Source organism: Myxine glutinosa, chromosome 5 (assembly GCF_964187855.1).
Source record: "Myxine glutinosa chromosome 5, kmMyxGlut1.1, whole genome shotgun sequence".
Classification (NCBI taxonomy): Eukaryota; Metazoa; Chordata; class Myxini; order Myxiniformes; family Myxinidae; genus Myxine; species Myxine glutinosa.
Genome location: NC_136265.1, coordinates 4,644,099 through 4,656,849, shown reverse-complemented (window position 1 = coordinate 4,656,849; position 12,751 = coordinate 4,644,099). Strand labels below are relative to the sequence as shown.

Genomic DNA, 12,751 nt, shown 5'->3' with positions numbered 1-12,751 from the left:
TTGTGGCGCTAGTAGTGGGCACGTTTAGTGTTGTGGCGCTAGTAGTGGGCACGTTTGGAGTGTTGTGGCGCTAGTAGTGGGCACGGTTGGTGTGTTGTGGCGCTAGTAGTGGGCACGCTTGGTGTGTTGTGGAGCTAGTAGTGGGCACGCTTGGTGTGTTGTGGCGCTAGTAGTGGGCACGTTTAGTGTTGTGGCGCTAGTAGTGGGCACGCTTGGTGTGTTGTGGCGCTAGTAGTGGGCACGTTTGGAGTGTTGTGGCGCTAGTAGTGGGCACGCTTGGTGTGTTGTGGCGCTAGTAGTGGGCACGTTTAGTGTTGTGGCGCTAGTAGTGGGCACGCTTGGTGTGTTGTGGCGCTAGTAGTGGGCACGTTTGGAGTGTTGTGGCGCTAGTAGTGGGCACGTTTGGAGTGTTGTGGCGCTAGTAGTGGGCACGTTTGGTGTGTTGTGGCGCTCATAGTGGGAACGCTTGGTGTGTTGTGGCGCTAGTAGTGGGCACGCTTGGTGTGTTGTGGCGCTAGTAGTAGGCACGTTTGGAGTGTTGTGGCGCTAGTAGTGGGCACGCTTGGTGTGTTGTGGCGCTAGTAGTAGGCACGTTTGGAGTGTTGTGTCGCTAGTAGTGGGCACGTTTGGAGTGTTGTGTCGCTAGTAGTGGGCACGTTTGTTGTGTTGTGGCGCTAGTAGTGGGCACGCTTGGGGTGTTGTGGCGCTAGTAGTGGGCACGTTTGTTGTGTTGTGGCGCTAGTAGTGGGCACGCTTGGGGTGTTGTGGCGCTAGTAGTGGGCACGTTTGGAGTGTTGTGGCGCTAGTAGTGGGCACGTTTGGAGTGTTGTGTCGCTAGTAGTGGGCACGTTTGTTGTGTTGTGGCGCTAGTAGTGGGCACGCTTGGGGTGTTGTGGCGCTAGTAGTGGGCACGTTTGTTGTGTTGTGGCGCTAGTAGTGGGCACGCTTGGGGTGTTGTGGCGCTAGTAGTGGGCACGTTTGGAGTGTTGTGGCGCTAGTAGTGGGCACGCTTGGAGTGTTGTGGCGCTAGTCGTGGGCACGTTTAGTGTTGTGGCGCTAGTAGTGGGCACGCTTGGTGTGTTGTGGCGCTAGTAGTGGGCACGTTTGGAGTGTTGTGGCGCTAGTAGTGGGCACGTTTGGAGTGTTGTGGCACTAGTAGTGGGCACGTTTGGAGTGTTGTGGCGCTGGTGGTGGGCACGTTTGGAGTGTTGTGGCGCTAGTAGTGGGCACGCTTGGGGTGTTGTGGCGCTAGTAGTGGGCACGTTTGGAGTGTTGTGGCGCTAGTAGTGGGCACGTTTGGAGTGTTGTGGCGCTAGTAGTGGGCACGCTTGGGGTGTTGTGGCGCTAGTAGTGGGCACGTTTGGTGTGTTGTGGCGCTAGTAGTGGGCACGTTTAGTGTTGTGGCGCTAGTAGTGGGCACGTTTGGAGTGTTGTGGCGCTAGTAGTGGGCACGCTTGGGGTGTTGTGGCGCTAGTAGTGGGCACGCTTGGGGTGTTGTGGCGCTAGTAGTGGGCACGTTTGGTGTGTTGTGGCGCTAGTAGTGGGCACGTTTAGTGTTGTGGCGCTAGTAGTGGGCACGTTTGGAGTGTTGTGGCGCTAGTAGTGGGCACGCTTGGGGTGTTGTGGCGCTAGTAGTGGGCACGCTTGGTGTGTTGTGGCGCTAGTAGTGGGCACGTTTGGAGTGTTGTGGCGCTAGTAGTGGGCACGTTTGGAGTGTTGTGGCGCTAGTAGTGGGCACGTTTGGAGTGTTGTGGCGCTAGTAGTGGGCACGTTTGGAGTGTTGTGGCGCTAGTAGTGGGCACGCTTGGTGTGTTGTGGCGCTAGTAGTGGGCACGTTTGGAGTGTTGTGGCGCTAGTAGTGGGCACGTTTGGAGTGTTGTGGCGCTAGTAGTGGGCACGTTTGGAGTGTTGTGGCGCTGGTGGTGGGCACGTTTAGTGTTGAGCTTTTGACATCAAATTTTCAACAAGGCATTATTATGATATGAAGAAGACAAATTAATAATTTTGTTGGAAGGTCAAAGGTCAGCATCACATAAAATCATCAATTTCCTTCCAATTGACCTGAAATTTAAAGAATTTGTAATATTGGTCACTCAATTGGTTCACCAATCAAAAGGTAAAAGCAGATTGTTTTTAGGATCGAAAGGTCAAAGGTGAAGGTTGCATAAAATCATTAATCTTCATGGATTGACCTGAAATTTGAGCAGGGTTTGCATATTGATTCACTGAAGCCTTTTGCTTTTGAGTTCAAAAGGTCAAGGTCACCTAAAAGCGTCAATTTTTTAGTTGTTTTTGTCATGTTTCGCGTACGGAAGAAGTTGGCTGAATACAAAGCGGGTTTTGCATTTTGAGACGTTTTCTATTTTTGAAAGTGATTCCTCACTTTGATTGATCGGCCTGACAACGATGTACACATCGCAGGATACCTCGAAACATTGTGGAAAAATTCGCACGAAACCTGGTGCACAGGTGTACGGTGTGACAAGGCTGAATCGATTCGATTTTGGGGAAGATCCGAATCCAGATCCGGCCTATCAGTGGATACAACAGGTATGCTCCATTGTATGTGCAAGTAATGTGAATAGTAAACAAATTTGGTCACCTCAATTTTTACCCAAAGGTATTCACCCGATATACACGTCTATGTGATGTAATCGATCATTTCCTTTTGTATCAGATCTCAGATCTTCTTGTAATGATTGATCATCTTTTTCGCTGTTGTTGTGGACGCTCTGCTCTGGATATGTTGTTATTTCAAACTCGGTTATGGCAGCAAGCAAGACAGGTACGGTCTGTCTCCTTGAGTTCTGTTCAAACACCTGTTCCACGTGCTCAACTTTCCTAAGTCGGCCAAAATGTTCTACCTAACGTGTCGCCATGGGTTGGTTATATCGAATTTGAGATGTCAAACATGATGGACCAGCTGCGCATGTTGGGCTACCTGTTTTTGTAGGTAGCCTGAACCGAAACTTGTTTGAATGCATGAATTGGAATAAATGAACTTTTTTTTCTTTTTTTTTTTCTTTTTTTTGTATACAAGATCGAGGCTCGTGAAAGAGCGAAGTGAAAGAGCGTGAAAGAGCGAGCTTTGAGTTCATTGTAGGTAATTGCAAATCTAGACAATACAGGTGTTGTGGCCTTTGGTCCTTTCTGTCTGTTCACTCGATGCAACTTGAGTCCATAAAGTCCATTTTACAAAAGCGCCGCCATTTGCGGAAAGTTCATACAAAGTTTGCAGAACTATAAAAAAAATAAAAAAAATAAAACTAAACTAAACTTTGCGGAAAGTTCATACAAAGTTTGCAGAACTATAAAAAAAATAAAAAAAATAAAACAAAACGAAACTTTGCGGAAAGTTCATACAAAGTTTGCAAAACTATTTTTAAAAAAAACAAAAAAAAAAACTAAACTTTGCGGAAAGTTCATCGATATCTGAAATGGAGATAATATTATTTATCTTCGTCTGTATGCTTGCCAAGAAGTTCGTTTTTGGCAATGGACACCACTTCTCTGTTAATATCAGCAACCATGCTGGATCAGGAGGGCATGAATGACAAACATGATGTGCCCTGATTCCATCTCTGAATTTGACAAGCTGAAGGTCATTTTGCATATGCAATATATATAAATGTATGTATGTATGTATATATATATATATATATCTATATACTAGCTTGGCTCGGCTCGCTCCGCTCGCCTCACCGAGCGTCGTTACTGAGGAACGGGCTTCTTTTACCTGAGGATAATGACTGTACCTGAGTTGCTGTGTTGTCATGATTTACACCAATCATAATACAAACAATTATTTTGCACAAATTTATTTGTAGTGTTTGTGATATTACATTTTTATAGGCAATTTAGGTTGAAGATTTAGGTTGAAAAATAAAAACCAATTCAAGAAAGAACCCCTCAGCACATACATACGGGAGGGGTAGGTGCACACTTGAAGTTTGGGACGATTACACCTCACCACCACGTAATTCAAAACACCTCACCAACACGTAATTTAAAACACCTCACCCCCACGAAATTAAAAACACCTCACAGCCATAAAACATGTAATAAAAACACCTCACAGCCATAAAACACGTAATAAAAACACCTCACAGCCATAAAACACGTAATAAAAACAACTCACAGCCATAAAACATGTAATAAAAACACCTCACAGCCATAAAACACGTAATAAAAACACCTCACAGCCATAAAACACGTAATAAAAACACCTCACAGCCATAAAACACGTAATAAAAACACCTCACAGCCATAAAACACGTAATAAAAACACCTCACCACCACATCATTTAAAAACAACTCACCACCACATAATTCAAAATACCTCACCACCACGTGATTCAAAACCACCACAACGTGATTAAAAACACTTCACAACCACGGAAACAAAAGTTTGAGGGAGTCGTTAAGTGACAACACAGACACTACCCAGATGTGTAGATATATAGATAAATGACTGTACCTGAGGTGCCGTTTTGTCATGGTTTAAACCAATCATAATTCAAACAATTATTTTGCACAAATGTATTTCTAATATACGTGATATTACATTTTATAAACAATTGAAGTTGAAAAAAAAAACATTCCCCCAAAAATTCCCCCCAAAAAAAACAATTGGGAAAATTTTTCAAAAAATACCCTTAGGACATACCGACGGGAGAGATATGTGCATACCAGAAGTTTGGTACGATTTCACAAAAGTTTGAGAAAGTAGTTCAGTGACAACACAGGACAACACAGGAAAGACGCTGCACAGATCGATATATATATACTAGCTTGGCTCGGGTCGCTGCGCTCGCCTCACCGAGCGTCGATACTGAGGAACGGGCTTATTTTAGCTGAGGCTAATGACTGTACCTGAGTTGCTGTTTTGTCATGATTTACACCAATCATTAATAATACAAACAATTACTTTGCACAAATGTATTTGTTGTGTTTGTGATATTACATTTTTAGAGGCAATTTAGGTTGAAGATTTAGGTTGAATGTTTTTTCTTCAAGAAAGAACCCCTCAGCACATACATAGGGGAGGGGTAGGTGCAGACTGGAAGTTTGGGATGATTACACCTCACCACCACGTAATTCAAAACACCTCACCACCAAGTAATTCAAAACACCTCACCACCACGTAATTCAAAACACCTCACCACCAAGTAATTTAAAACACCTCACAGCCATAAAACACGTAATGAAAACACCTCACCACCACAAAATTAAAAACACCTCACCACAACGAAATTGAAAACACCTCACAGCAATCAAACACGTAATAAAAACACCTCACAGCCATAAAACACGTAATAAAAACACCTGACAGCCATAAAACACGTAATAAAAATACCTCACCACCACAAAATTAAAAACACCTCACAGACATAAAACACGTAATAAAAACACACCACCACAAAATTAAAAACACCTCACAGCCATAAAACACGTAATAAAAACACCTCACAGCCATAAAACATGCAATAAAAACACCCCACAGCCATAAAACACGTAATAAAAACACCTCACAGCCATAAAACATGTAATAAAAACACCTGACAGCCATAAAACACGTAATAAAAACACCTCACAGCCATAAAACACGTAATAAAAACACCTCACAGCCATAAAACACGTAATAAAAACACCTCACAGCCATAAAACACGTAATAAAAACACCCCACAGCCATAAAACACGTAATAAAAACACCTGACAGCCATAAAACACGTAATAAAAACACCTCACAGCCATAAAACACGTAATAAAAACACTTCACAGCCATAAAACACGTAATAAAAACACTTCACAGCCATAAAACACGTAATAAAAACACCCCACAGCCATAAAACACGTAATAAAAACACCTCACAGCCATAAAACACGTAATAAAAACACCTCACAGCCATAAAACACGTAATAAAAACACCCCACAGCCATAAAACACGTAATAAAAACACCTGACAGCCATAAAACACGTAATAAAAACACCTCACAGCCATAAAACACGTAATAAAAACACTTCACAGCCATAAAACACGTAATAAAAACACTTCACAGCCATAAAACACGTAATAAAAACACCCCACAGCCATAAAACACGTAATAAAAACACCTCACAGCCATAAAACACGTAATAAAAACACCTCACAGCCATAAAACACGTAATAAAAACACCCCACAGCCATAAAACACGTAATAAAAACACCCGACAGCCATAAAACACGTAATAAAAATACCTCACCACCACAAAATTAAAAACACCTCACAGCCATAAAACACGTAATAAAAACACCTCACAGCCATAAAACACGTAATAAAAACACCTCACAGCCATAAAACACGTAATAAAAACACCCCACAGCCATAAAACACGTAATAAAAACACCCGACAGCCATAAAACACGTAATAAAAATACCTCACCACCACAAAATTAAAAACACCTCACAGCCATAAAACTCGTAATAAAAACACCCCACAGCCATAAAACACGTAATAAAAACACCTGACAGCCATAAAACACATAATAAAAACACCCCACAGCCATAAAACACGTAATAAAAACACCTGACAGCCATAAAACACGTAATAAAAATACCTCACCACCACAAAATTAAAAACACCTCACAGCCATAAAACACGTAATAAAAACACCTCACAGCCATAAAACACATAATAAAAACACCCAACAGCCATAAAACACGTAATAAAAACACCTGACAGCCATAAAACACGTAATAAAAATACCTCACCACCACAAAATTAAAAACACCTCACAGCCATAAAACACGTAATAAAAACACCCAACAGCCATAAAACACGTAATAAAAACACCTGACAGCCATAAAACACGTAATAAAAATACCTCACCACCACAAAATTAAAAACACCTCACAGCCATAAAACACGTAATAAAAACACCTCACAGCCATAAAACACATAATAAAAACACCCCACAGCCATAAAACACGTAATAAAAACACCTGACAGCCATAAAACACATAATAAAAACACCCCACAGCCATAAAACACGTAATAAAAACACCTCACAGCCATAAAACACGTAATAAAAACACCTCACAGCCATAAAACACGCAATAAAAATACCTCACCACCACAAAATTAAAAACACCTCACAGCCATAAAACATGTAATAAAAACACCTCAACACCACAAAATTAAAAACACCTCACCACCACGAAATTAAAAACACCTCACCACCACGTAATTCAAAACACCTCACCACCACGTAATTATAAATACCTCACCACGACATAATTCAAAATACCTCACCACCACTTGATTCAAAACCACCACAACGTTATCAAAAACACTTCACAACCACGGAAACAAAAGTTTGAGGGAGTTTGAGCCCAGCAGATATGTGAAAAAATTGTGCTTTTGGTGATACAAGCATGAAATTTTGAACACTGATAGAGCATACTACTAGGAAGATTTTTGGATATAGGGGCATTCAAATCTTTTCCTAGGGACAAAATGGCGGCCATTTTAAAAATGGCCGTTTACGGTTAATAAGATACACAGTACCGATGTCTATAAAACTAGATTTACTTATTGCTCAAGCACACCTATGATGTTTTTTTCACGTAAACAGGTTGTAAGATCATAATTAAATGTCAACAAACTCACATAACATTTATTTGGTCCTTATTCTTTACAAAAATAATTACTTTTTGAGCTATTTTGAGCAAACTCCAGAAACACAATGGAAATGAAGTGAAAATGCCACATTAACGCTGTGGAAGTGACTTTCACTATAAAACAGTCTACAAAACAGTCTTCCACATGTTTGTGTATATGTAACAGGTGTGTTATTCCTCCTGTATACTATCGTGTGCACTCCCCTGCACAGTGACACAGAGCTGAGCACTGGAGTGCGGCCTTAACACACTTGCACTGTTTCCTGCAACCCTTCTTGCATCCACATCTAATCAATTGTCGGCATGCCTCAGTTGCCTCTGTGAGGGTTGTCCAATATATCCCCCAGCCGTTATTACTCTGTTTCCAACCCCATTCACTTGGCGATGGGAGCTCAGGTGCGCAAATCATCATCTGGCCCCAACAAAAGCCGGCTTGGTAGGCAGCTCTCTTGATGTGTTGTCTGAGGGCTTCTTGCGTTGGTGGGATAGCCTCTATTGATCTACCAGTCTGGGTGAAGAGATGCTTGCGGGCATCGTTAACATGTTCCTGGCTGCTTGTTCGATCGTAGAGCAGAACAACAAAACGCTCCAGTGGATCCATGTTGTCATTTGCAGTTGAAATGGTTGGTGTGGCAGCCAGTGCGCAGAAAGCTGAGGTGACCTCATCATAGGCTTTCCATGTTTCCCATGCTGTTTTCTTCCCCCTTCCGCCGAAGCAGGACACGGTGTCACACCCAGTGAAGGCGTGGAAGAATGGCAACCCTCGGCACTTGTTTGGTCCCAGTGCCACAGCCATCTCGTGAGCTGCCAAGTGCCTGAAATTCTTCCCTGTGCCAAAAGCAACCCAGAGTTCATCGATGTCAAGATATCCAGTTGCTGCCACTGCAAGGATCAAAACATCTGTGTCCACTGTGCGGATTGACACCTTGGTATAGCCCTGTCTGACTGCATCTTGGACATGGAGTAGTATCCTTGTATCTGCCTCCTCGTGACTACACGGGGAAAGACCAGTAACATCTCGTGGCTGTGTACAAAAAACTTCTTTGTGGTTTGTGGTGACGATTTGCTTGTCAGTCTCAATGTTTGCTATCCTCGTTGCTAGAAAGTCAAACAACTCCACCTTGTTCTCGTCTATGCGAAGGAAGGCCTGCCAGTTTCGAGGGATGGAACTAGATGGCTCAACTCGTCTCCTGGTGCCTTTACCCCTCGTCTTCCTGGTGTCGGCTTTCAAACTGTCTGGGAAATATTCATCCCAGATAATATCAACCCTGCTCTTATTTTGTATCTGAGATGTGATGTATGGCAAGAATACTAGTGATGCATACTCAGAGAAGGTCTTCGCATTACGAGATGCCAGCATGTTCACGATGGCTGCTCCATCCAGGATCATGACTTCAACAGGGGGGCTTACATCATCATTTTCCCGTGAGGTGATCAGATCTTCTAAGCACCCAACCAGATCAGACTTGGTTCCAAGCCGGATTTTGCCCATTTGTGACAATGCAGGGGGACAAGCTTGACTGCTCTTGGATGTTAGGACCATTCAAGATCATAGAAACTAGTGATACAAGCGAATTAGGTACCGAATGTTCTTGGCAGTGGGCTTCAAATGAACCACTAAATGTTGAGTTCATTTTCAACATGTCTCTACGAACTATATTTGCGGCTCTAGCAAGACAAACTCCATCACTGTCAGTGTCGTGATCACATGCCTTCTGAAGGGCTGAGCCAACATCCTGGTTGAAAGCAAGCAGAATATCTCGACCGGACATGTGCTCCTCTAGGTCTGGAAAATATGTCATGATTCGATCTTTGAGTTTGGTGGAGTGGACACGCCTGGTCAAGACTGTTCCAAGCTGTTCCAGCCTGGTGGTGTATAGTCTTGCTAGGTCTACCAGCTTGAACACTGGTGTCACAAGAGCATCTGTGCGGGCATCATCGATGTAGGACACTAGCTCTCCAAGTGCTATACCGTGATTGATATCATCTTGTTCATTCAGTGTTGTGCTTGTGGCCCTTGCTTTGTTATAAAGTGACACCAGACACTTCACGTGGTACTGTGCATCTTGTGCTATAAGGTCACCTGCACTCAGTTTAGCAAGAAGTGCCTGATCTCCTAGTTTCAGGGCAGCTGTCCTGACATGTGTATCGAGGTCGAAGGTGGAAGCTTTTCGCAGAGAATTAGTACCCGCTGGTTTGTCACAAAAGAAACACTTTTCAGGCTGTGGCTGTGTGTGGTCTACATGTACTCTGTGACGGGTGTACTTTCTTGAGACACTTGCGGTTTCTTCACTAGACGTTTCTCTTTTTTGTGCCCGATGCAGTTCAGTTTTGTTGTATTTCAGTCTGCATGAATCATGCCACTTAGCCTTGTGGCTCTGGAAGGTTGACTGGATACCTTCACCATCGTCCAGGCGGGACAGTTCTAGAGATTTTGGCAGGCAGCCCATCTGGCTGAAGGTGAGGAGATAATCTGCAAGAGTTTGGTATCCGGACCCTGTGGTTCGCTTGGAATCAGCTGGACAGGCAAGGGCCTCATCGGTGACCTCCTGACATAACACACACTTCTCCCAATCTGTCGGATAAGGCATGTTTGTTCCAGATGTACTAGGGCTTTGGGGGTCTAATAGCTTGAAATTTTTGTTGGCCATTGTCAATTAAGCATTATCCACCACCACCATCCAATCAATATACAAATTGGGAACCAAATCTAGGTAGCTACTACAGTCAATGAGCGAAGGTGCAGTGCAGTCGAGTTATCATCTGAAAAAGAAATACATACATTATTATCATAAATATAGTAATTCGCTTTCGTAACTTTTCACTAGCCTTGCATTGTTCCTTATAGTCACCTAGTCTATGGTAGGAAAGTTCATAAAGCTACATCAAAGTTGTTCATATAAAGGTATTGAACCAAAATTACACCCAGGAGAAATCAGATAGTCATGCAAAGTTAAATAATTAAACCGCTAGACCAGTCCTGTCTATTGCAATGGTAAACCATTTGTTCTGCCCCTTATAGGCCACCGTAGATTCCAATTTTGAACCCAGTATGAAGGTATTGCATAGCATGTACATGACAATTTATAATATGCTCATTACATTGTGTTTCAATAGCAGCACAAATGACAAGTCTGAAATAATAGGTAAATATGTCCTTCTTAGCCGCCATTTTGTAAAATGGCCGCCATTTTGGGCCAAGGAGAAATCTGGAATGCCCCTACATCCAAATTTCACTGTAAGGGTATGCCCTAACTGTGTGCCAAGTTTCATGCTTGTATCATCAAAGGCACAATTCTACCACAATTCTTCACATATCTGCCGGACTATAAGTGACAACACAGACACTGCCCAGATGTGTCGATATATAGATAAATGACTGTACCTGAGTTGCCGTTTTGTCATGGTTTAAACCAATCATAATTCAAACAATTATTTTGCACAAATGTATTTGTAATATACGTAATATCACATTTTATAAACAATTGAAGTTGGAAAAAAAAAAAAAAAACCCCAAAAAATTCCAAATAAAAAAATAGGAAAATTATTCAAAAAAAATACCCTTAGGACATACCGACGGGAACGATATGTGCATACCAGAAGTTTGGTACGATTTCACAAAAGTTTGAGAAAGTAGTTCAGTGACAAGACAACACAACACAACACAGGACAGACGCTGCACAGATATATATATATATATATATATATATATATATATATATATATATATATATATATATATATATATATATATATATATATATATATATATGTGTGTACATATATATATATATATATATATGTACATATATATATATATATATATATATATATATATATATATATATATATATATATATATATATATATATATATGTACATATATATATATATATATGTACATATATATATATATATATATATATATATATATATATATATATATATATATATATATATATATATATATATATATATATATACGTATATATATATATATATTGTTATGGATATGAGAATTGTTTAATTGTTGAAATATCACCCTCCTTCCTCCATTTGGTGTATAAAGGTCAAAGGTCGTGCCCGTAGTTATTCCATATACAATCACGTAGCAAATCATAGATTTCCTCCTTGTTCAGTAGTTATCTCCTTATTATGTGTATTAGGTTAAGGCTCTGTTCCCACTAGTTAACACTGCATTGCACCGAATTCAAATGAAGTAGATTCCCTTCCAATTCCCCTTTTGTCAGCTATTGCCAACTGCATTCGCCGCTGCTGCTTTGGGGTTGCGGTTTTCGCCGCAAGACTCCATTAGCCACGAGGTAAACTCGGAGAAGAAGGGCGTGGACGCCCATCGTCATCAGGGGTGGAGAAAAAGAGCCCGTGCCAGCCAACCGGCACTGCAGTGAGCGGCCCGGTAGGCGTGTCCTGGAGGCCGGCGGCTTGATCGCCCCAGGCGATATAAAAGCGCGCGTGAAGCCTTTTCACAGCAGATGCGTCAGAGAGAGAAGTGCGTAAGAAGTCCACCGGTGGTTGTTGTTGAAAGTTCAGTGGAGGAGAAGCAGCAGAGTGGAAGTGCGTAAGAGTTCAGTTGAGGAGGAGAGAGTGAGCTCTGGAGAGGAAAGCGAATAAGAATCGGCACGCCCTGCTCGCGATACTAACCAGCACCCTGAAGACCAACCAGGGCGGGCACGCGAACCTCGACGTGCCACGGTCTTCGGATCTCCCTGTCGCCCGTTCTGTACACCAGAGTGCGAGGAGTCGGAGCTGTCACCTCCAGCCCTGCCGTTTGCACGGACCTGAACTTTCTCATCCCTCCACCCATTCCTGCCATTCCATCCTTTTGTGTACGTGAGTTTGTTCTGTGTGTCTTGTCCTGGGGGTATAAGTTAAGCCTGTTTAGAATAAGTTAATATTGCACTGTGTCCTTCTGGTCCGTCCCTCTTTCTGCCTTTATTTTCTTATCTTTCCTCCTCCTTGGTTTCTTTTGGGTGTACATAATAGGTAGAAATAAATCATATTCGTATTTCGTACCTTGCTGTCTTCCTCTTCTTCACATCCGTCGTCTTTGTCTTTTCCACATTGAAA

At 42.2% G+C, this 12,751-nt stretch overlaps 1 long non-coding RNA gene across 1 annotated transcript in view; it reads left to right on the top strand.

Annotated features, from left to right (window-relative positions):
* LOC137428022 (uncharacterized) overlaps positions 1-12,751 on the top strand; it is a 64,749-nt gene that overhangs the window by 1,796 nt on the left and 50,202 nt on the right. Inside the window, exon 2 of the long non-coding RNA XR_010984632.2 lies at positions 2,422-2,550. This is a non-coding gene — a long non-coding RNA (uncharacterized LOC137428022). The remainder of the gene's footprint in view (positions 1-2,421; positions 2,551-12,751) is intronic.